This window comes from Crinia signifera, chromosome 1 (assembly GCF_055691185.1).
Source record: "Crinia signifera chromosome 1, ASM5569118v1, whole genome shotgun sequence".
Classification (NCBI taxonomy): Eukaryota; Metazoa; Chordata; class Amphibia; order Anura; family Myobatrachidae; genus Crinia; species Crinia signifera.
The window spans coordinates 198651077-198675116 of NC_139217.1; the positions used below are offsets into that span (position 1 = coordinate 198651077).

General features: G+C 45.2%; 1 long non-coding RNA gene across 1 annotated transcript in view; it reads left to right on the forward strand.

Moving 5' to 3' along the window:
* Positions 1-2672: 2672 nt before the first annotated feature.
* LOC146026992 (uncharacterized) overlaps positions 2673-24040 on the forward strand; it is an 89347-nt gene continuing 67979 nt past the window's right edge. Inside the window, exons 1-2 of the long non-coding RNA XR_014454616.1 lie at positions 2673-3048; positions 17504-17575. This is a non-coding gene — a long non-coding RNA (uncharacterized LOC146026992). The remainder of the gene's footprint in view (positions 3049-17503; positions 17576-24040) is intronic.

Below are 24040 nucleotides of genomic sequence, written 5' to 3' on the forward strand. Positions count from 1 at the left end.
CAGTTTTTACTTAGTCCCGGCATTTTCTGAGCGATTTATACCCCTTTCACACTTGCAAAAATATCCCTGGTTTTTGCACATGAACGCACATCAACCTGGGATTTAGCTCAGTGTGAAAGGGTCTTATCACTGCATCCCGTGTTCAGCATTCAGGGATTTCTACCCAGGTCCTGATCTGGGTAGATTCCGGAATCGACACGGGATGCGGCGAGTGTGAACGGTTATTCCGGGTCAGCGTGACCCAGATCCCGTTCACTGCAGTGAAAATGTGCCGCTGGGAGGTGCTGACATCTCCCAGCGCCACCCCGGCCAAGCCTCCAGATGACACCACCTGCCCGACTTCATTCCGGGTTGGGTGTCCAGTGTGAAAGCACTTGCAAGCCGGGTCGCACCCGGAAATTAGAACCCGGCTTGCGACCCGATTGCAAGTGTGAAAGGGGTTTTAGTGAAATTATGTAAAATTGCTCAGAAAATGCCTGAATATCGCTCCATGCAGTAGCGCACACAGGGGGGGTTTCTGAGTACCCAGAACCCCCCCCCCCCCAGGAGTCTAAGGGATCTAGGCTTAAAGCTGAGGGTCCCCTCTTTCCATGGGTACAAGAATTTTAAAAATCGGCCCTTGGGAACCGGAGATATCTGACTTCAAAGCAGTGGTCCCCATCCAAGCCTCTTAATTGCTCTTCCCAGTCAGATACAGTGTATTTCAGGTTCTGTGTGGCTAAAGGTGCCCACAGACGCTACAATTATCGAATGCGTTTTGTACTTTTTAAGCACAAATTGCATCTTATGTACAATTATTGGATGGTGTTTATGTTCCCTGGAGCCCGATATTGTATGTCTAAAAAAGTACGTGCTGCACGTACTTTTTAGACTACATCTGAAATTTAACATTACAAACATGGGTTCATCTCATAGCAAGCTGGAAGAAAAATTGTATAGAACCATTGTACAGTCAAAAACGCATAGCACAGTACAATTGTAGCGTCTGTGGGCACCTTTAGAGTTTTTCTGAGGGTAAGTTTCAAAAGCTGTGACTCTCCCCCTTTGATGGACACTAGCAGCTTGTCTCTACTGTTCCCAGAACCAGAGATATCAGCCTTCCAGCAGCTGGTTACTGCTCCAGCTCCACACACCTGGTATGTAGTTTTATATACTCGTTGGCAGATTGCTCTGCCTCCTGACTTTTGATCCCCTAGTCCCCAATACCATTTGGTAGGTGGGATCCTCTGGTTTTTGTTTTTGTTAAAATCTAAGAAATCTATTTCTGGGAACTGGAGATATCTGCAGTCAAGCAAGCTGTCCTCCCACCGGAAAATGATGAATAATAAGCCCACTCCACTATACACCCCTCCTCTGCGTATTAAACATCCTCTACCACCCTGGAAGTTATGTATCAGGGCCCCTTCATTCAGCCCAATGCCCCCTTCTCCCACCCCATCTCCCACCATCTGTGCAGTAAAGGGGTAATTAGTGAAAATTACTGATCCAGGCCCTAGATGCTGAGCGGTTGATATAATACCCCCTACCACCCGGGGGACATCAAAGCTTCCCCCACCCCTACCGCTGGAGGATCGGTAGGGGCCACAATACATTGCTATGCCCAGGGGTCTACACTGCTGTTGACGCCCCTGTATGTATATATATATATATATATTTTTTTTTTCATTATTATTATTATTTATATACATTTGGTCTATCTATAATACTTTAACTGCATACCCTCCAACATCTGTGCGGCAGAAATCGGTACACATTCGGGAAGGGGGTGTGGCCACGGGTTAAAGTGGGCGTGTTAACGGGTAAAAGTGGGCGTGGTCACCCCCCTTTCCGAATGTGCATATTTTTTTTATTTTTTTTAAAGCCAGCCAGTCCTAGAGCCAAACAAAAGCTGCAGCCTTCATGTATACCACATCGTGTAGTTTACACAGCCTGCTACTGCCGCCTACCTTATCTTTCCCCAGTCCAGCACAGCCTCAGTCCCCGCCCCGGCGATGTGCGGTAGCGGAAGGGATGAGTGCTCGTCTCTCGGCTCACAGCAAGAGGGAGCAGGGCTGGCATATCCTCACTGTTATAGCAGCGCCTGTCATTCGCGGCACCTCCGCACGTGTGTGTGGACTCAGAACCCCCGGCAGGCGGCAGGGCCACAGCCATGTTAGCAGGGGGGAGGCGGGCACGCTGAGACTGCTGAGTCCCCCCGCAGGGCACCTCGGGAGACGTAGTCTCCCCCCTCACGACTCACACTGCAGGAACTAGAGCAGCCAGCGTTGAACAAGCACTTGGAACTACAACTCCCAGAGAAGGAAGAGCCGGCTTTAAAAAATTGGTACATTCGGTACAGTTCGATTTAGCCGGTACAGACCATTAAAAAACGGTACTGTACCGGCTAAATCGGTACAGTTGGAGGGTATGTAACTGACCCGGCATATACTGGGTCACCTAAGTGTCCATCTCCGTGCTTTGCTCCGCCACTGCCATGTGTAGGCCCAAATACAGCAGGTTTCTGGTAATATGTAATAAATGAAACCTGTACAGTCAACACGTGCATCGTTCATTTTAGTAGAAGGTGTCACAAAATGATACAGTATCAAACATAAAAACGTGTGTTCTCCCTTCTTCCAGCAGTTACACCCTCCAGCCGAGCCATGTAATAGGTGGAGTGGGCTGATACTGACATCTGAAACGCACGCACAGGAGTAGTACTGGATGTCATTATAAATACATCCTTGAAACACTTAACCCTTCCATAGGATGTCTCTAGCAAGCTTTATTTTACTACTTGTCACAGTCCTTAGTTATCGGCATAGCATAGCAGTAGCACACCACCTTATCCTGTATGCAGCAGTTATAGCCCTATAGGTCACAGTAACTTCTGGCTGGCGCGCACAGCTACAAGGAGTGGGCTGGTGCTGCAGCTGTGTGCACTGTGCAGGGCCGTGCAGGGTTAATAGCTGAGCGTGCGGTGATCTGCATCCTGCCCGCTGTAGCACTCCGGAGCCCCTGCGTGTGATTCCTCTTTCCAGCAACATGGCTGCTGCCGGCTGCAGTTAGGTAATGTGTATTTGCATTTCCAGTTTCTGTGTATTATTTAATGACTGACCTGTTGTATTAAGAAAGTGTTTGTGTTACTTCTGCAAACGTGTGACTTATTCTATTGTTTTATTACACAATGCTGGCAGCGGCTATGGATGGTGATAACATGGCTCGCAGCTGCTGATTTCTATAAAAGGACTAGATTTGCACATTCCTTCAGCTTGCACCACAGATGAGGGTTCATGTTATCATTGGTCCCATTACCTTACTGCAGTGCACAATGCAAGGAGGGTACTGCAAGCAGGCTGGTCTCTTGCCATACATACTGTATGCTTCTGGCTACAAACCTAAATTAGAACAAAAGCTTCACACACTTTGCAAAAGTATACAACTATCCTGAAAGCTACATGGCTCAGATGCTGCTGGTACAGGAGGTTCTGTAGTGACTGCAGTCACAAAATAATGTATACAAATTTAAGCGGGATGGACTTTTGCTGAATTAAAGTGTGATTTGGGTCCTACAAATAGGAGGTTGTGTATACAATTAGTTATTACTGGAAAAGTGGAAACTTCTTTGGAATAGATATTCAAGGGTTAGGGTTTTCTATGGAATTATATTTTGAAAGCGTAACCCAGGTTCCATTACATGCGTATCCATATGTCATCGGGTGCTGCTTTAGTAGTAGATACTGTGTAGACAAAAGTGAATGGACACCCCTGAGCAAGTGAAATGGTGTGCTCCTGCAGCAGACACGTGTTCATGAAGCTATAAAACAGATAGGCGCTAGATCACTTACTAAGGAAAGGAGCTAACCAAGTTTTAAAACGGGGATCATCTTAAGGTGCTCATTCAAAGATATGAGTGTTTTAAGATTTGCGGATTTTAGGAAGGTCCCTGAATCCACTGTGTCTTTTGTCATTAATGCACCGAATAAAAGCAGTCATTGCAAGAATGCACCTCATCCTGGATGACCCAAAACTTGCTACCCAGGGACTGGAAAGTTCTAACCAGGGGATGCGTAAGAACAGCATTACACACAAGTTTAATATAGACACTAGTGGGCTGGTTGCGACAGAACACTTCATAAGGAGGTCTACGCACTGCAATATTGTGGGTGAGCAGCTGTTTATAAACATCTAATCACATAGAAGAATACAGTATAGATTATGGACCAAAATGGCGCACTGCTGCCTGTGAAATACAAAAGGTCCATACACACTGGGCAATTATGCCCAGCGTGAATGGACAGCGATCATTGCTGGGGGGGAAAGCCCCTCAGTGCATACACTCTGAGCAGGGGGAGGAAGGCTTTGCATAGCGCTATGCAAAGCCGTCCTAAAGGCCTCCAACAGATGAGTGGCTTTCCTGGCAATGGTGAGGGAACGCCCTGGATCACCGGGCCATACACACTGGGCGGCTTTAAGCTGAAAGACGCTCAAACTTGCTGTTTTTAATGGCTTTCAGCTCAAAATCGCCCAGTGTGTATGGGCCTAAACTGTTCTTAACCCCTTCCTGACACAGCATGTTTTTGCCTTCCTGACAGAGCCCTTTTTTTCAAATCTGACATGTATCACTTAAGTGGGGATAACTTTTTTTTGCTTTTACTTATCCCAGTGATTTTAAGACTGTTTTCTCGTGACACATTGTACTTCAAATTAGTGGTAAATTTGGGTCGATACAGTCTGTGTTTTTTTGTGAAAAATACCAAAATGTAAAAAAAAAAATGGAAAATTTAGCAATTTGCAAAATGTTAAATTTTCTGCTTGTGAGACAAATAATCATACCACTCAAAATAGTTAATAACTAACATGGACCATATGTCTACTTTATGTTTCCATCATTATTTCAGCTTCCTTTTAATTTTTTTGGACACTAGGAGGCTTACAATATGAATAGCAAATTTTCAAGAAAATTTCAAACACTGATTTTTTTAGGGACCAGTTCAGTTCTGATGTGACTTTGAGGGACTTGTATGTGAGACACCCCCATAAATGATGCCATTTCAAAAACTGCACCCCTCACAGTATTCAAAACAGCATTTTGGAAGTTTGTTAACCCTTTGGGTGTTTCACAGGAATTAAAACAAAGTGTAGGTGAAATTTCAAAATTTAATTTTTTTTGCAGATTTGCAATTTTAATACATTTTTCTAAGGAACACAGTAGATTTTACTAGAGAAATGTGACTAAAAATTGATTCCCCCAATTCTTTTGTTTTCATAAATATCCTATATGTGGCCCTAGTGTGCACGTTGACCAAACCACAGGCTTCATAATAGAAGGATCACCTACTTGATTTTGGAGCCTCCTTTTTATGAGATTATTTTTTAGGCACCATGTAGGTTTCTAGGCACCATAAGATGCTAAAAGTTAGGAACCCCCCCACAAGTGACCCCATTTTGCAAACTACACCTCTCAGGGAATTCATCTAGGGGTATAGTGTACATTTCAAACCCCCAGGGGTTTCACCAATTGTGGTACAACTGGGCAGTGAAAATGAAAAATTAATTTTTTTACACAAAAATGCAGTTCTGGCTCCAAATTTTTCATTTTCACAAGGAATGAAGGAGACAAAGCACCCCAAAATCTGTGCCCCAATTTCTCCCGAGTACGGCAATGCCTCACATGTGACCAAAAAATACCATTTGGGTGCATGGCAGGACTCAGAAGGGAAGGAGTGATTTTTGGATTTTGCAGCTCAGATTCTGGTGGAATGTTGGTGGGTGCTATGTTGCATTAGCAAGACCCCCGAAGCACCAATACAGTGGAACCCCCCCACAAGTGACCCCATTTTGCAAACTACACCCCTCTGGGAATTTATCTAGGGGTATAATGTACTATTCAAACCCCCAGGGGTTTCACCAATTGTGGTACAACTGGGCAGTGAAAATGAAAAATTAAATTTTTTACACAAAAATGCAGTTCTGGCTCAAAATTTTTCATTTTCATAAGGTATGAAGGAGAAAAAGCACCCCAAAATCTGTGCCCCAATTTCTCCCGAGTATGGCAATGCCTCACATGTGACCAAACAATACCATTTGGGTGCATGGCAGGACTCAGAAGGGAAGGAGTGATATTTGGATTTTGCAGCACAGATTCTGGTGGAATTTTGGTGGGTGCTATGTCGCATTAGCAAGACCCCCAAAGCACCAATACAGTGGAACCCCCCCCCACAAGTGACCCCATTTTGCAAACTACACCACTCAGGGACTTCATCTAGGGGTATAGTGTACATTTCAAACCCCCAGGGGTTTCACCAATTTTGATACAACTGGGCTGTGCAAATGAAAAATTAAATTTTTTGACACAAAAATGCAGTTCTGGCTCAAAATTTTTCATTTTCATAAGGTATGAAGGAGAAAAAGCACCCCAAAATCTGTGCCCCAATTTCTCCCGAGTATGGCAATGCCTCACATGTGACCAAAAATACCAGTTGGGTGCATGGCAGGACTCAGAAGGGAAGGAGTGATTTTTGGATTTTGCAGCTCAGATTCTGGTGGAATTTTGGTGGGTGCTATGTCGCATTAGCAAGACCCCCGAAGCACCAATACAGTGGAAGCCCCCCACAAGTGACCCCATTTTGCAAACTACACCCCTCTGGGAATTCATCTAGGGGTATAATGTACATTTCAAACCCCCAGGGGTTTCACCAATTGTGGTACAACTGGGCAGTGAAAATGAAAAATTAAATTTTTTACACAAAAATGCAGTTCTGGCTCAAAATTTTTCATTTTCACAAGGAATGAAGGAGACAAAGCACCCCAAAATCTGTGCCCCAATTTCTCCCGAGTACGGCAATGCCTCATGTGTGACCAAAAAATGGCAGGACTCAGAAGGGAAGGAGTGATATTTGGATTTTGCAGCACAGATTCTGGTGGAATGTTGGTGGGTGCTATGTCGCATTAGCAAGACCCACAAAGCACCAATACAGTGGAACCCCCCCACAAGTGACCCCATTTTGCAAACTACACCCCTCAGGGAATTCATCTAGGGGTATAGTGTACATTTCAAACCCCCAGGGGTTTCACCAATTTTGATACAACTGGGCAGTGAAAATGAAAAATTACATTTTTTTACACAAAAATGCAGTTCTGGCTCAAAATTTTTCATTTTCACAAGGTATGAAGGAGAAAAAGCACCCCAAAATCTGTGCCCCAATTTCTCCAGAGTACGGCAATGCCTCACATGTGACCAAAAAATACCAGTTGGGTGCATGGCAGGACTCAGAAGGGAAGGAGTGATTTTTGGATTTTGCGGCTCAGATTCTGGTGGAATGAATGGTGGGTGCTATGTGGCATTAGCAAGACCCCCGAAGCACGGTGAAATTATGAACCTAATAATCCATAGATGTGTGGTATATTTTAAAACACTCCTTTATACATAGGCCGGGTTTGTCGGGGCAAGTGTCACACTGGAAAATAGTTTGCTTTCTTATTCCCTTTTTATAGCAAACTTTGCACCTTTTTTGTGTCCTGCCCTTTTTTCCAGTGGAGGGGATTTCATCAGGAAAATGCTGCCCTGGTACAATACGGGGGCCAGTACTAGAAGTACTGGGGCCCTCTGCCTGCTGGTTCCCAAATATTAGGCCCTTTATGACTTCCTCTTGAAAGTGCATAAATGTCCCCCTCTGGCTGGTAGAACGGAATAGCACGTAAGCGTTATACAGTGCCATCTGGATGATATACACGGCCAGCTTCTTGTACCAGATTTTTGTTTTCCGCAGGGCACTGTACGGCTTCAGTACCTGATCTGAAAGATCCACTCCGCCCATGTACCTATTGTAATCCAGGATACAATTAGGTTTTGAGGTGTGGGTACAGGGACGGAGGTGGTACTGTCTCCGTGAATTGTTGTCAGTATAAGGACATCCCTCTTGTCCTTATATTTGACCAACAACATATTTTCGGTGCATATTCCCCTGCTTTCACCCCTTCTCATTACTTGGGCAATGTGCGTTTTTGGGAGGCCTCTTTGGTTCTTGCGCACAGCACCGCAAGCTGCTGTACCTCTTGAACCAAGGGCCTTAAACAGGGGGATGCTGGTGTAAAAGTTATCCACATAGAGGTGATAACCTTTATCCAGGAAGGGGTGCACTAAATCCCAGACAATTTTTCCACTAACACCTACGAGGGAGGGGGGGCATTCTGGCGGTTCAATTCTTGAATCCTTCCCTTCATATACCCTAAACCTGTGAGTGTACCCTGAGGTGCTTTCACACAGCTTATACATTTTTATGCCATACCTTGCCCTCTTACAGGGAAGGTACTGGCGGAATTTAACCCTTCCTTTAAAATGTATAAGGGACTCGTCTATGCAAATGAATTTATCTGGGATGTACATCTCTTCAAATTTGGCACTGAAGTTATCAATGACCGGCCTGACTTTGAATAGCCGGTCAAAGGTGGGATCATCTCTGGGTGGGCACTGTGCATTATCGTTGTAATGCAAAAATTTAAGGATTAACTCAAAACGAGTCCGGGTCATGGCCATACGGTAAAGTGGGGTGCTGTACAGAACATCTGTACTCCAATATTGCCTAATTTCTGGCTTTTTTACTATGCCCATATGAAACACCAGACCCCAAAACGTCATCATCTCTACTGCATCTACAGGGGTCCACCTAGCAAATGATGACGTGGGGTTTTGAGCAATAAACTGGTGGGCATATAAATTAGTTTGGTCCACCATTAAATTTATAAAATCATCAGAGAAAAATAATTTGAAAAAGTCAATTTCTCTGAGACCTGTGGAATCAAATTGGATTCCTGGGATGGCCAAAAACTCAGGAACCTGGGGCTCAAAATTGTCTGGTGGTGGGGTCCATACGAGATCAATTATTGGGGGGGGGTCTCAGCTGCTCTACGGGGGCGTCTTTGAGGGGGTCCCTCATCACTAGAGGAGGAAGAGGAGCTTAAAATGAATCCTTCAAATTCCCCGCTTGCCTCACTGGCTGTGTCAGAGTCAGAGGCAAGCATGGCATATGCCTCCTCCGCTGAATACATTCTTCTGGATGACTGGGATGACATTTGGGATGACATTTTTATTTTTGTGTTTCTGGTAGTGAAATGTTTCAACACGTGTATAGTGTAGGGGGGGTACAAACTTTATTTCAATGTAGTGTGTATGTAGTGCAGAAAAAAAAAAAAAAAAGGTCCTGCGCCAAAAATTGAGCACAGATGTTGGTCAGTAACGTCCGTCACTGAACAGCGCTCAAAGGCAACAGGAATTTGATCAAAAAAATTTGATCAAAAAAAATTAAAAAAAGACCCCACAGCACCCTCAAAAAAAAAAAAAAAGGTGATCAGTGATGCGACACTGATTACCAGTGAGGGGCAGCAGGTGCACAACCTTTGGTGCAACTGACAGTGCAACTGGCAGGTATATATAAAAAAAAACCTCTGCACCCCCAAAAAGTTGCTGATCACCTCAGATATAGTGATCAGCACAAAAGGGGGGGGCAGCAGACACAAAATATAGCACTCTCTATCACTCTCTGTCACTATCTCTCTCTATCTCTCTCTATCTCTCTCTATCTCTCTCTATCTATCACTCTATGACACTGCAGCAGCAGCACTGACAGTTATATATATAAAAAATAACCCCTGCACCCCCAAAAAGTTGCTGGGGGTGCACAAAAGGGGGGCAGCAGACACAAAATATAGCACTCTCTATCACTCTCTGTCACTATCTCTCTCTATCTATCACTCTATGACACTGCAGCAGCAGCACTGACAGTTATATATATATAAAAAATAACCCCTGCACCCCCAAAAAGTTGCTGGGGGTGCACAAAAGGGGGGCAGCAGACACAAAATATAGCACTTTCTATCACTATCTCTCACTATCTATCACTCTATGACACTGCAGCAGCAGCACCACTGACAGGTATATATATAAAAAAAAACCTGCGCCCCCAAAAAGTTGCTGATCAGTTAATTTATACTGATCAGCACAAAAGGGGGGGGCAGCAGTCAGTTGCACACGCAGTACAGCTGTATATATATAAAAAATATATAGCACAATCTGTCACTATCTCTCTCTATCTCTCTCTATCTCTCTCTATCTCTCTATCTATAACTCTATCACACTGCAGCAGCACAAAATATAGCACTCTCTGTCACTAGCCCTCTCTATCTCTCTCTCTCTATCTCTCTATCTATAACTCGAACACACTGCAGCAGCACAACACAGCACAGCACAACACAGGAAGTCACAAGAAGTAACAAGATCCAGGAACGCTACAAGCAGTGATCAGGTAAGTGTTTGCAAGGATCAGGTCAGTATATCGCGGCAGATAGGCACGGTGACCGCACTGCACGCAATTCCAGACCGGAATGGCGTCTGCAGTGCAGTCACCGTTAGTTTAAATCACCCTCCATGGCTGTGATTGGTTCGTCGGTCCGACGAACCAATCACGGCCTTTGGGGGCGGGTGGGGTGACACCAGTGTCACCCTTACACCCCGTGGTGATTGGTGCTGTACTTTACAGCACCAATCACCACCGATCCCTGTGTCACCGGCGAACGTTATTCGCCGGTGACACAGAAAACGCTGTAATTGGCTGTTCACACTGAACAGCCAATCACAGCGATCGCCGACGGGGGGGCGGCATCGCAGCCCCCCCTGGGCATGCAGGGACATGTCTGCTGTCAGGGACAGCAGACATGTTTAAACTGTCACCGCGTCTATAGACGCGGTGACAGTTTAAAGCCATGACGTACATTTACGCCATGTGTCGGGAAGTACATCCCGGCCATGACGTAAATGTACGTCAAATGTCGGGAAGGGGTTAAAATGTCGCCACATTTTTAAACATCTTTTAACACAAACGAAATCTTAACAGTATACAATAAAACATATATGTACGATGAAGGAATGTCATACGTTTCTTATTAATAAGTTCCAGTTGTCTCTTAGCAATGGTGCCCATACACATATGCAATCCGACATCGCAATGCTATGTCCCATTGCATCTAATCACATCTTTTGGCGCACAAGTGCTTTTTTTTACAGCACCCGAAGAGGACTGTCAGTGTTGTAGTGAATTGCTTTTCAGCAGGGCTGGCGGGCAGCGGTAGTCAGCGGCAGGCAACAGAATTTGAAAAAAACATTTCAAAACACTGGGTGGCCCTCCCTCTGTGTTCATCTGCAGAGGCTGCCCGGCATGAGTACAATTGACGGCTAGTTGTTCTCCGCCTTTCCGTGAACAATGGGGGGGGGGGATCCGATGTAACGCTACATGAGCGCTGAGCAATAACTTAGGGGTAACAATTGAGGGTCCTCACAATGAAGTTTCCCTGACGCATTTCACCCCTAAAGTGACACTTTTTTTCTGTCACTTTAAGGAAAATGACAGACCATTTCAATAGATTCCAAACAAGGGAATAGTAATGTTACTGTGAATTTAAGTTATAGACTTATGTTAAAGGTGTTTTTTTTGGGGGGGTTACAAAATTTCATGGTGTCTTGTGTTAATTATGTATGCAGTACTATAAGTAATTGAATGTCCACTTCATGATTTTTTTTTTCTTCACTATAAAAAAAGAGTACCATGCTGATATTTTTGTGTGGTAGTTAATGCATACCTTTGTATTAAGTATCTAAAGCAAAATTAGGATGTCTATTGTCATGTGTATGTGTTTTTATATATTTTATTTTTTTAACCTAGCAATTTTAATTCTGTTTGAAAAAGGGCGTCTTTGCGTTATGCACGGCAAAGTCGTTTGATTTATATTTTTGGACTCTGGAGGAAAAAGTACCCTAGGGGTCTAAATGTGGTGATTCCTTAATAAAAAAAAACCATGATATTTCAAATAAACTGGATAAAGAAGCCACGATAAGTAAATAATGGGTACTTGTTTCCTAGCACGGCCACACCGATTAAGATCGGGGTGGTCGTGCTGAAAAAAATCGGGTTCGATCGCATCGCATGCGATTTGGTCGCATGCGATGCGATCGACGCAACCGACCGATTTTTGACCCGATTTTTTTCATTGAATCCAATGTAAATTGGGTCCCTGGGACCCAATTTTACATTGTATTCAATGAAAAAAATTCCCAACCCCCCCAAATTGAAGCGCGTAAACAGCAGCCCACGATAGACGCATACCCGAAGCGTGGCGAGCGCAGCGAGCCCGCGAGGGGCGGCGGTACGCGTCCTCCGACCTTTTCATGCCCTACTATCCACTAGGGCGTGGAGTGAGAATAGAATAGTGTGGCGAGCGGACGCGGATACCTTCACAGGTAAACGCGTCCCTTCGCGGGCTTCACAGGTGTCCGCGTCGCCACGGACACCTGTGAAGCCCGCAAGGGGACGCGTATAACTGTGAAGGTATCCGCGTCCCCTCGCGGGGCTCGCTGCGCTCGCCACGCTTCGGGCTCGGTGGCTCGCTGCGCTCGCCACACTATTCTATTCTCACTCCACGCCCTAGTGGATAGTAGGGCATGAAAAGGTCAGAGGACGCGTACCGCCGCCCCTCGCGGGCTCGCTGCGCTCGCCACGCTTCGGGTTGGCGTCTATCGTGGGGCGACGACGGGGACATCTATAATGTGAAATGGGTCATATGGACCCATTTCAAATTTTTTGACATTTTTACACCATTTCAATGTTAACATTTTTTTTAACATTGAATCCTATGCAAAAATCGGGGGCATCGCGTCGGGACCAATGTTAATGGTCCCGACCGACGCGATGCCCCCGATATTTTACCTTTCCCGACAAGATTTCAATGTTAAAATATTTTTTAACATTGAAGTCTATGGAAATATCGGGGGCATCGCGTCGGTCGCGTCGGGACCAATGTTAATGGTCCCGACCGACGCGATGCCCCCGATATTTTATCCTAGCCGGCAAAATGGACCTGATTTCAAAAGAAATCGGGTCCATCGTGGGTAATCGTGTCCCTTAAGTAAGGGACACGATTACTCACGATTGTGGCCGTGCTAGGAAACAAGTACCAAATAATGTAATACAATTAAATTCGATATTTAATAAACAAATTGCCGCAGTCGTTGTTTTTACATCCTCTTGACTATAAAAAAAGTTAGGAAAAATGGGGCAGATGTATTAAGCCTTAACAAGAGATAAACTCAAGGGTGATCAGGAGAGTCCAGCCAATCAGCTCCTTACTGACTTTTTTCAAACACAGCCTGTAACATGGCAGTTGGCAGGTGATTGGCTGGACATTTATCTCTCGTTATCCCCCTTGCATTTATCTCTTGTTAAGGCTTAATACATCTGCCCCAATCTGAGATGGGTGATGAACATCCCTGGTTGAACTGACAAGGTGCCAGCTACTGGACTCTGCAGGGAAACCCCATATCCTGTTATAGTGCTCTAAAAGCCCTCCGACCTGGACTAGTCACCTGTCTGAGGTGTCTATTAGAGCTCAAGGCAACCACTACCCCCCTTCTGCAATGATGGATGCCTCCATTACCCCTTGTTTTCTCTGTTTTATTGGCTGCTTCATGACTCAGATCCAGACCTTGGCTCTTTATTCAGATCTGTTCGCAGTACAAATTTGTTCTCAAAATGGGCAAAACCAAGTGCACTGCAGGTGGAGCAGATGTAACATGTATAGAGAGAGTTATGTGGGGTACACACCACGACGACCCGCTCACGATGCACATTGTGAGCGGGTCGTCAGTGTTTCTGCAGACCCGCTCATGATGATGCGGGGGGGCACGACCCGCTCACGATGTGCACCGTGAGCGGGTCCGATCCGATGGCGACCCGCACCCGGCTGTATGGTTGTTATTCAGATCCTACCTGCAGCAGGTAGGATCTGAATAACGACCGTCCGACCCGCGGGACCGCCATCGGATCGGTATCGGTCCACACCAGGACAGAAAAGGGCCCAATCAGCACACAATCTACATCCAATTGGTCGGAATTGGATCTAGATTGAGGGGATCGGGCCCTAGTCGTCCTGGTGTGTACCAGGCATAAGAGTTGTGTGAATTATTTTGTTTCTGTGCAGGGTAAATACTGGCTGCATTATTTTTGCATTACAATTTAGATTTCAGTTTCAACACACCCCACCCAAATTTAACTCTCTCAGCACATGTCACATCTGCCCCACCTGCAGTGCACATTGTTTTGCCCATTTTGAGAACAAATTTGTACTGTGATCAGATCTGACCCTGGGGATGGCCATCAGCACCCTCCATCAATGGCTACCATCAGCACGGACGGTGTAACCTTGGTTTGAGGCCTGGGGAGAAGTGTAGGTTGGCAGAGCCGGGGCCAGTGCAGGGCTTCCAATGGACGGGTGAGTCTGTCATGTTGGCTATAAAGTGAGGCAGGTCATAGTCATCTCTGCACCCTGTATGTGTGTCACATGCATACAGTGTGCTGGCATTTGAGAGGCTCAGCTGTCAGTCGGCAGCCCTGCAACACTTTTGGCTCTTACACACAGTGCAGCACTGTAGAAGTGATCTGCTACCATCAATGGCAGGAGACCATTTGTATCTCCGTTATCGATTGTAAAATTATTTGCCATTGGCTGGAGACCATCACTGGTTTTAAAACATTGATGATGACCCCCAGCCTGCCTATCAGAGGTGATGCTGAGCTGTTTCTACCTTGCCTCTCGTATTGTCCTGTATTGCCACAAATGCTGACATTTTTGTGAGTTTTGAATAAAAAAATAAGAATAATACAAGAAGATATTAATGTTATGAATAAACCCTTATTCATCAATCTAACCCTTATTGTCAAAACTCTGCAGTATGACAGACCCTGCATGTCCCTGCAAGCCTCACACATGTCTGTAACACAGATGATGACATGTATTATTGCATCATCACACTACTGCTGCTCTGCATTACTTAAGTAGCGTGGCTTTATGATATAATTTGTGTCATACCCATGCCTGCCGTGCCACAGATAAACTATGTAGGGGCAGTTTCCTGCTCTGGAGAGAATGCTAGTCTCCTGGATGTTCTAGGAGAGTACACAACTGTACTTTTACAGCATGTCATGTGCATTCAGCCGGCTAAAGACAAACTGAAAAATTGCATAAGAATTATAGTGGATGGAAAACAAATGTCATCACCAGGGAGCAGGGACAGGTTGTTAGGGGAACCAGGTGGTTCAGGAGTGCATTAATGCACTTTCTGGGATAAGCCTCGGAGCACTGCACTGCCTGACCCTGTACTGGTAAGAATGATGTGGCTTTCTGTTGTGGAAGACTGATATTGTATGACTTTCTCACAGGCAGAACGGTGTCCTCCCTTTTGCTCTATTAAGCATATCCATTTGACTCTTTGCTGATTTGTCTATGCTCACTGTAATGTGCTAACAGTGCTTACTATGCACAGGACATGCGGCCATCCCCTAAAGTTAGAGGAAAGGAGATTCCATACTCAATGAAGGATTCCTCAGTCAGGGCAGTTAAAATTTGGAATTTTCTGCCAGAAAGGTTGTGATGAGTGATTCAATTAATATGTTTAAAAAAAGGGTAAAGGTGCCCATACACACTGCGAGAATCGCACCCAATATGGGCTGGATCGCATCGCATTCGAGGGCAGTACAAAAAGTATATGCAGCCCATACGTTTTATACTGTGCTATGAGATGCCTGCGGGAGCGCGCATCGCACAGTTCAAACGCACCGTGTATGGGCACCTTTAGACACATTTTTAGCTAAATAATTGTCTGGGGCACGAGGCAAGGTATGCGTTAAAGGACAATATAGTATCATTTTAAAAGATAGGTTGAATTTAATGGAAGAATGTCTTTTTTATTTATTTTTTAAACCTTCCTAACGTAACTACTGTATGTAATGTGTTAATCATATTTAGCTTTTGCTCACTGGTTGTCACACATTGTCCTGTATGTTGAGCTTTTGAAGATTCTGAGCTGTGTGGAGCTATGTATGCAATAAGCCTTTGTAGCAATTTATTAGGAAGAGTTTCCAAACCTATAGCTACAACTATAGAAACGTATATCCCTTTTCCACTAAGCTAAGTATCCCGGGTTTTTGCACAGGAGTGCACAAGGACTTTAGGCAGGTGGAAACACTGCCAGTTGAAATGACCCAGGTTGTGAGACCAGGCTAGCGACCAGGGTTGAACAGCGGTTCAACCCGGGTCACTCTGCAGTGTAAATCGGTAACCGACCCGGGTCCCATGCGCTGCAATACAAAAGCCGGCGCTGGGAGAGCTCTCATCTCCAAGCGCTGCCCTGGTCCTACCTCCCGATATCGTCATCCCCCTGGCATTATGCTGGCTGGGGACTCTGATGGAAAAGTGTTCACAAGTCGGGTCGCACCTGGGTTGGAGGCTGGTACAAAATCCCGGGTGTGACCCGACTTGTAGATGGAACAGAGGTGTAATACGAACAATGGTGCTTCCATTTAGGTAGCGTAGCTGTGCCGGTCAGTAGATTAACTGCACAAAGATTCCAAACTAAAATGATAACCTTTTAAAGTATTAGAAAAGAAACATTTGTAAGATTAGATTAGATCTCATTGCTATGGCTAGTGAAGGCAGGAGCACTGAGGAGAGGGTAGTTCTGACTGAGGGCTCTATTTAGATCTGATGGCTGAGCTGCGAGTTCTCTGCGTTTCTCAGGTAAATGCCGCTCCGCCGAACGTACTCCCTCTGCCCAGGTGCGAATGCAGTTGCAGGCATGAGTGGAAAACCATTCACAATCACTCACCATCTAATGGTTTTCCCCTCTGTTTGCAGCACCGAGTAGGTCAGGACTTACTCAGCGCTGCGATGGCTGTGGAGAGATAGAGGCAGCTGATGACGTCGTAGGCCCTCCTTCCCAATGGCTGTGGAACGCAAGTGTTTTCTGGGGAACTCCCAGAAAATGCACGGTTACCCCCCCCCCCCCCCCCCCACACACACACACACACACAAACGGCTGCAGAGTGTCAATCATCCGGCGAGCAGCCAGCGATTTTCACTTTGTACAGATGGCTCGTGCACAGCATACCAGTGCCAATGTTCGACAATCGCCTACGCTGTGAGTTCGCAGCCGTATGATCGATTCTGAATCATGCCCTGAGAGAGTGCAGTGATCACATAGCAACATTCAATTCCATCCTAGATCTGCAGCCATACCATGTATTTTTCAGATAAGTAAACCTCTGGTATAATGGTTAGTGCTAATGATGGCGAATAGCCAACTTGTTGCCTACTATTACTTCCCCCTCATGTAGCGTATGTGATTGTATGTTAATTGCTGAAACACAATTGTGTGGCTGCTTCTCTATCTGTTTAGTTGGAGGTTTTTATTTTATTGTGAATTGCGAAATTGAAATGAAATCATTGTTGAAGCAGACTGGATATCAGACTACCTTTTTTATGTATGTTCTGCTGCTGTCAAACCAACATCACGCTGGTCAGTTTTATTCTTCCCCTTTTTTATGTGCTCATTAATTCATTTTGCTTTTAGTTTTGCCTGTACAATTAATGTGCAGTTGAAAATCTGCTAAGCTTATTCACACATTGCATTCTCTTACAGCATCTACTCCTGATTTTGGCCCTTTGTATCCAACATCCTGTATCTTGTCTTACGTGAATTGACAGCCACTATGTAAGTAATTTATGATTTTGTAACTCTTCAATAATGTTTCCATGTGTGAAATGGAAGTTCTAACTGGTTCTTTCCAGTGTTTAGCCAAATTTACTTATGCATACACCGTGAATACATCCGTAATAAGCTTGAGGACCTGGCATAATTTAGATAAGCCAAAAATACGCTTCTGCATTAAGTTTTATATAAATAAAGTTTCTCCTCTTCCTTTGTACAGGTTGAGTATCCCTTATCCAAAATGCTCGGGACCAGAAGAATTTTGGATAACTGATTATCACGTATTTTGGAGAATGTTTATATTTCAATTATCTTGCATTTATGTTGTATAAACACATGAAATACACACAAATACATTTTTATTTGTGCATGAAACAAGGTTTTAAAACATGAAACAAAGTTTGTGCACAATCTCCGACACTGACCTTTAATGCCAAGCAATCATTTTCTTGCACATATTTTGGGCCAGTTACATATAATGTCCCCAGTAGGTTTTTAACAAAAAAGGACATTCTGGAAACTATGGTTTTCAGAATAATAACAGATGTTTGGATAAAGAATACTCCACCTGTATCAGACAATTTTTATAATTTAGAAAAATGATTTTTTTTTGTATGCCATCTCTCGCATTTACAGATAGCCTCTCGCTATAATTGGTAGTCCTGACATGCAGTAAACTCTGGTCATATGCAAGCTGCTTGTTTTGTTGGTTCCTTGCACTTATTTCTAGGTATTTACTTCTCCAAAGCAGTCCGCATCATTTATGAAGAATGTATTTCTTTCCTACTCGTTCCACATCGAAGGGAAATTGAATTGTAAGGCGCTCCTCCCCTAACAATTCAGTGAAAAGCTATTTAGTTCATTAAGGGCGGGATGTATTAAAATACATCGCCGCCCTTCGCCGCCCCCCCCCCCCCCCCCCGCCGCGATGCCAGCGCATATGTACTAACATATACGGCTGGCATCGCGGTACGGTGACAGAGGCCCCCCGCAATACCTGTACTCTGGTGTGCGGGGGGTCATCTCCCTGCCGCCTGATTCTCCCCTCATGCCGGGGACAGCTAAGCATGCTGTCCCCGGCGCCTCCTCCTCCCCCCTGCAGCCGGAAGGATGTCCGGCTGCTTCACTAGGGGGAGGAGGGCTTTACCTTCCGGGGTCCAGGAGGACCCTTCAGGAAGGTAAGCCAGAGGGGGGGTCGGCGAGGCGGCGGGTTTGCGTCGGAGGCGGCGGGCGGCGAAAAGAAGCCCATAGGCTTCTATAGGGTATCGCCACCCAAAGGTGGCGATACCCTTCAATGCGGTATCGATTTGGTACATTGGAAAATGCGGTAAAACCGGGGTTTTACCGCATTTTCCGTTTGATACATCTCGCCCTAAATTAGAAGGAATTTTTTAGCTTAGATGTCTGTATTGCGTTTTATAGTTCTTAACTGTGTTCATGCATGAGAGAGCTGAGCATATTTAACCAAGTTCCTCTTGGGACCCCAAACTCATCTAAAATCTCCTCTTTGGACCCTAAATTTAGCTGCAATGTCAATATTTGAATCTATTCTATTTTCACTTAAGACAGGTATACACTACATGATGTGTGTACCCGGCAATATTGTCCACAGTGGGGGCATATACACTTGCCGATACTAGCGGGGGACCATGGCCCTTGTTAATGAGGACCTCCCTCATCTGAACTTTTCAAGTTGTCAACGGTATGTACACACTAGACAAGATAGTGAACGATATTGCTCAAAAGGGCCCAGTATTTTATCCTTTGCTCTGAAAATCATTATTTTACGCCATATTAAGCAGGAGATGTAATGGTGAGGCCTACATACTAGTTTATTACAATTAATATTCCACATTGGTTTAAGAGCTGGTACACGTTCATTAGGTCGACAGCACTAAGGTCAATAAGAATAAAAGAAAGGAAGTAGATCATAGCAACTGGTGTAATAAATATGATACTGTATAGTGTATATAAATATTATGTGTTTTAGTATATAGTACTAAACTTATCCAATTAAATGAAAAAGTATAATGCAATATAAATGCAATGCCTTCACAGATCACACAGTGGCCCTTATTCAGATCTGATTGCAGTACAAATTTGTTCGGAAAATGGGCAAAACCATGTGCACTGCAGGTGGGGCAGATGTAACATGTGCAGAGAGAGTTAAATTTGGGTGGGGTGTGTTGAAACTGAAATCTAAATTGCAGTGTAAAAATAATGCAGCCAGTATTTACAGAAACAAAATAACTCACGCAAATCTAACTTTCTCTGCACATGTTACATCTGCCCCACCTGCAGTGCACATGGTTTTGACCATTTTCCAAACAAATTTGTACTGCGATCAGATCGGAATAAAGGTCAGTGCGTGCTCATGTATAAAAGGTTTATTTCTAATAGTCTAACCGGACACAATACATCCTAAGTAGCATGATGAAATTAATGAAACCAAGGAATAAATAAAATACAATAATGTATGTTCTCTAGAGAAAATACATAAGCCTAGCACATTACAGTATACTCAGGTAGTATTCTAAACAAGTTATCAGTTTAAAAGCTAATTTCCACTCTCTTAGTTGAATGTAAATGCCGGCGTCCCAGCTGACAGGGAGGGAATAAGCTGGAGGAAAATGGTGTAAAAAATTCCTTAATAGGACTGGTACTGGTATTGAGAGTATACTCACAGCACTTGCGGGTCATATCTATCTCCCAGGCACGGTGCATTAAGTAGTCTCCTAAAATGTAGTACAGTATGTGAGGACGGATAATGTGTCTGGAAGCCCAGAGCAGCACTGCTTGTAATGCAGGTGTCGGAGCACAGGCTGTCATACCTGTGCCCGGGAGGTGGCTACCTGTAGGGTAGTGGAGTCCTGCTGGCAGCTTCTGCACAGGGAGCGTGTTACTGGGGTCTCCAATGCGCTAGCCGTCAGATGGTCGACACTGCAGGTTCAAGGGTTTTACTGCAGGGCGTTCAGCATCTCCAGGGGATATAATCTGCTGGAATCCTTAGTGCGCCAATAGCTTGATGGGAGATTGACCAATTGCCGGTCAGATGTGAGTATCCGTTTTGTCCTCAAAGAGGGACTTTTTTAAGACTAAAAGCCGTGATGTCGGTCACCCTCTTTTAAGGTCTTTATTAATTGGAGAACAATGACCAGCTGTTGTCGGCCTATTAACTGAATGTCAACATGCATTGGGTCGACATGTCCGAAGTACAACATGGGGTTAGATCGACACATGCTTTAGGTCGACATGGGTTAGGTTGAAAGTCCAAAGGTCAATATGGGGTTTTCACTGTTTTTTTATTTTTTTATTGAGCCGACACGTACAGACAGGCGGTATTTCATGCCCTACTATCCACTAGGGTGTGGTGGGAGAATAAGATAGTGTGCTGAGTGCAGCGAGGGACCATGCCCGAAGCATAGCAAGCCATGCGAGGGGACGCAGTGCAGATACTGCGTCCATATCGATATTCGGGTCAAAACTGTGAAAACCCCATGTTGACCTTTTGACTGTCAACCTTCCCCATGTCGACCAAATGACCTAACCCCATGTCAACCTTTTGAGGGTGTCGACCTTCATGTAGTTGACCTAATGATCCACACCCCCTTTGACCTCTTATGTCTTGGGTTCTATTATCTAATACAAGCTTCTTATTTTTTTGTAAACAGAAAGTGGGCCAGAGTGGCTATCAAGCCAGTAGTGTCATTTTTACTAGTGGTTTGCACTAGCACAGTCCCTCCATGAATGGCACACTTCCTTTCTACTGTGAAGTGAGTGGAGTCAGCATTGCCCCCAGAGCATTATAAGGTACTCTTTACCTAGAACAGCGCCCATCGCGACCATCGAATGCACTAAAAAACGGGTGCGATGGCCGCGATCCCATAGGGATCAATGTTAAAAGTGAGATTGGACGCGATTTTAGTGTTCAATGCCTCAATGCCCGCGATTTTTACATAGGAAACAATGTTAAATGGGCCACAGAGCCCAAATAGTCACCGTGAAGTCTGAAATGGCCCCCACAATTGTTAACGCCACCCCACAATCAACGTCAACCCGAAGCGTGGCGAGCGGCGGCGGTACGCGTCCTCCGACCTTTTCATACCCCCACTATCCACGTCGGCGTGGAGTTGAGAATAGAATAGTGTGGCGAGCGCGGCGAGCCCCGCGAGGGGACGCGGATACCTTCACAGTTATACGCGTCCCCTTTGCGGGCTTCCCAGGTGTCCATGGCGACGCGGACACCTGTGAAGCCCGCGAAGGGACGCATTTACCTGTGAAGGTATCCGCGTCCCCTCGCGGGGCTCGCTGGGCTCGCCACGCTTCGGGCTCGGTGGCTCGCTGCGCTCGCCACACTATTCTATTCTCAACTCCACGCCGACGTGGATAGTGGGGGTATGAAAAGGTCGGAGGACGCGTACCGCCGCCCCTCGCGGGCTCGCTGCGCTCGCCACGCTTCGGGTTGACGTTGATCGTGGGGTGGCGTTAACAATTGTGGGGGCCATTTCACAGTTCAAGGGCACTATTAGGGCTCTGTGGCCCATTTAACATTGTTTCCTATGGCCAAATCGCGGCCATTGAGGCATTTAACAGTAAAATCGCGTCCAATCACAGTTTTAACATTGATCCCTATGGGAAAATCGCGGGCATCGCGTCGCACCCGTTTTTTATGTGCCCGCGATGCCCGCGATTTTTTACCCCCGACGCGGGCATCGCGGGCGCCGTTCTAGGTAAAGAGTACCCATTATAATTGTATATAAGTAGGAAAGATACCCACCATATGCTGGGTCGCCACTGCCCGCCCCGCTCAATAACTGCTCCACTTCATCCCTCCACTCTGCCCCGCTCTACAGCTGCAGACTCTATTCCTGGCAGTTTCTATCCAACAAGGTCTGTGCTATCTCTGTTGTAACCAAGCTCCCTCTGTCCTTGCATGTAGGAGATAGGAAAAACCTTAGATTATAATTACTTTTGTGTGTCTAATACTTGTGTCTTTGTACATAAGCTGCTGGTCAGAGGCGGAACCAATATCTCAATACAAATCCGGCAAATGAGACATTTGCACAGCCATTGTATAGAAATTTGCATGGTGGCATTAGCGTACATCTCCACAGGCCTAGTACCAGACCCAGGTCATGCCTTTCACACCAGAGGATACCTGGGTTACATCTGGGATTAAGCATGGGAGGGACCAGTGTCAATGTCCTGGTAATTATGACCCAGGTAGCCCCTTTGACATTGAGCCAAGTCCAGGTTATAAATGACATTGCAGTTTTTTTTCCACAATATGATGTCCATTTAGTAGTAAATAAAATGTATCTTGTAATCTGTTCCTAAATTGTGTTTGGTACTTGTGCATTATCACAGCGCCCATCGCATCGCATGCCACTAATTAAGGTATGCGATGGCCCCGATTTCAGCCTTTTCCCGGGGCTGTGTATACAATTTTATTATCACTTCGCATTGCATGGCATGCGATGGACGCGATTTTCCATTGATTTCCATGTTAAATGGGCCCCCCCCCCACACCCGATTTTTAATTGTATACCCACCGTGATGGGTTATGAGTGTGTGAAATGCCCCCCCATTGTTAACGCCACCCCACTATCAACGCCAACCCGAAGCGTGGCGAGCCCGCGAGGGGCGGCGGTACGCATCCTACGACCTTTTCTTACCCCCCCACTATCCATGTCGGCAGGGAGTTGATTTTATAAAGTGTGGCGAGCCACCGAGCCCTAAGCGTGGCGAGCGGACGCATATACCATATACACACTTTATAAAATCAACTGCAACTCCACGCCGACGTGGACAGTGGAGGTATGAAAAGGTCGTAGGACGCATAACGCCGACCCTCGCGGGCTCGCTGCGCTCGCCGCGCTTCGGGTTGCCGTTGATAGTGGGGTGGCGTTAACAATGGGGGGGCTTTTTGCATAATCATGACCCATGAGGGTGGGTATACAATTAAAAATCGGGTCTGGGGGGGCATTTAACATGGTCAGAAGCCATACAATAAAAAATCGGGTAAAATCGCGTCGCATGCGATCATATCGCATGCAATGCAACGCGATTTTTCATTGTACAATGCCCTGCGATGGAAATCGTGGGCGCCGTGATAATACACAAGTACCTTGTGTTTTTTTTTATATGTCAAAATCTATAACGCAAACAAGCTTATGATCATTTAAATGCAATCATTTTACAGTCCCTAATTTTTTAACTTCTTCATGATAATTATTCAAATTAATTTTTAGTACATGTTAATTTGCTTTCATAGTAAAACTCAGATAATGGAAGTAATCTAAAGGCATCATGTCTGTTCCAGTCCTAATATTTAGTGCTCCCTGGATTTCTAGAACGTATTTCTGACAAGCCAAAGATCTGTCATACGTTCTGTAGTGTTGTACTGTATATATAGGTGGAGCTTCCTGCTGTTTGTAGTTGATAACATTCTCACAAGTGTGCAATACT